The 1,892-nt window shown below is 43.4% G+C and overlaps 1 protein-coding gene across 1 annotated transcript in view; it reads left to right on the top strand.

Moving 5' to 3' along the window:
• LOC104869637 (zinc finger protein 791-like) overlaps positions 1-1,892 on the top strand; it is a 20,582-nt gene that overhangs the window by 309 nt on the left and 18,381 nt on the right. The window lies entirely within an intron of this gene.

The following is a 1,892-nucleotide window of genomic DNA, read 5'->3' as shown; positions in this document are numbered from 1 at the left end:
CCACCCGCTGGGACCCGGGCCCTCGGGTTCTGTGCGGCTCCTTGAGCCGGTCCGGAGCCCCCTGCGTGGGGTCCCCGGCCCCCGCTTTCTCCTCATGCCCCCGATTTTCCTCGATGTTGGAGGTTTAAGAGAAGCATCAACTGATATCCGCGGTATCACGGTGCTTCTTACAGATGGGGGAAAAATCCTAAATTTCCAGACACTCCTCCATGTTGTCAAACTAATTAAAAAAAAGGGAGCACTGACCTGTGACGGGGCGGTGGTCGTGGTGGTGGTGTGTGTTTCTCACTTGGACGGAATTATTTGTTTTTCACGAACTATTTCTAAATATTGCTTTAAAAACCAAATGCCGGGACGGAGATTTAGCTCAGTGGTTCAGCCGCCTGCCTCGCAAGCGCAAGGATCCGAGTTCAATCCCCAGTACCCCCCCCAAAGCCTGTTGTGGTTAGTTTATGACTTCACAGTGATACCTCGGTTGTAAATCTCGAACTTTTCACTACTCGAACAGCAGAGTCTGAAAAAAAAAAATGTGCTTGGAGTTCGTAACTGCTAGCGGAGCCGAAAATCTTACTTGAAAAAACCTGACCCTTAAGGGGTGACGCTTCGGTCTAACTGCCGCTCTCGGCCAGACAACAAACACAGTGCCTTTGTTTGTGCGTTAAAACATTTGTCATTGTGCTTTATTTGCATAAAATATTGTAACCATGGCTTCAAAGAAAGTTAGTGATACCACCAGTAAAGCTAAAGCTAAGAGGGAAACAGAATGAAAGAAATCATTGCGAAATGTGTTAAAGTCCCGGAAAATGCATTTACAAATATGGTTTTGGGGCCTTAGAACCAATTATTTGGTTTTTCTTTATTTCTTATGGGGAAAATATGTTCAGTTCTCAAACTTTTAGGTATTTGAACATGCATTTGGAATGAATCGAGTTCGGCAACCGGGGAATCACTATTTGAAAGGAGAATTGCAGCAAAGCATAAGCACAGCGTCAAGTCTTCGAGCTGGGGTGGTAGACAAGGGAGGCTTTATTTTCCATAGGGGGAGCAAACAGAGGAAATGGGGAGAAAGGGTTTAGGGGGGAGGCCAAGTCAGATCTTAGTTCACAGGACGTTTTCCCCTGAAGTCAAGGAGTTAGCTTGTACTTAGTATGACTACAACTTAGTTCTGCCTCACAGGCCTGCTGGAAGAACAGCTTAACAAGTTATTTCCCTCCTTTCTTTTTCCTCCCTTCTGATTCATTTGGCTGATCACTTTTAGGCAGAAAATGAGAGTGCAACAGGTGTGTCTGGCCTTGTCAGTGAATAAAAATAAGGGCGTGATTTACCTGTCTTGGGAAGGGTTCTGTTTGCAGTAGGCTGTTTCTCAAGAGCAGACAGAAATACAGATTTAAATCATACAGGTTTAATCATCTAGTTTTGAGGATTATAGTATTTGGATAAGATCAGTATCTTTATTTGTTTGCTTTTGTAGCCACCTTGCTCAGTATGTTTAATTTGTGCCAACTGAAGAAATTTGGGAGTGGCAGTCTCAGAGAAAGCCACCTTTGTGTTGTATCTCTGGAGAAAAGTGTATTTCAGAGTTGATATGAGTGTGTAGTATCTTTTTAAAAATTGAACTTTGTTCCTGTTTGTGACACATATCCTAAAACTCTTGGAATTCTTCGCAGTTGGAATGACTTTGATTGTTTGATAGTCCTTTTCAGACAGTTTCTGATTTAGGGTAATGTAAACTCCGGGGTGTCACTCCAAAGCAGAAGGAGACCGAAGACCAGACAGAGCGAACAGACTTTGAAATGGCATTTGTGGAACTGTGTGGTGAGACTGAACTTGAAGTTGTTGAGATTTTGATAAGTCTAGGTGGTATCAGAATTGAATTATGAAGCTGGGTGTGG

Source organism: Fukomys damarensis, unplaced genomic scaffold, assembly GCF_012274545.1.
Source record: "Fukomys damarensis isolate Sample0158 unplaced genomic scaffold, DMR_v1.0_HiC HiC_scaffold_37, whole genome shotgun sequence".
Classification (NCBI taxonomy): Eukaryota; Metazoa; Chordata; class Mammalia; order Rodentia; family Bathyergidae; genus Fukomys; species Fukomys damarensis.
Note: the sequence above shows the minus strand (reverse complement) of the source record. Positions and strands in the feature narration are given on the sequence as shown.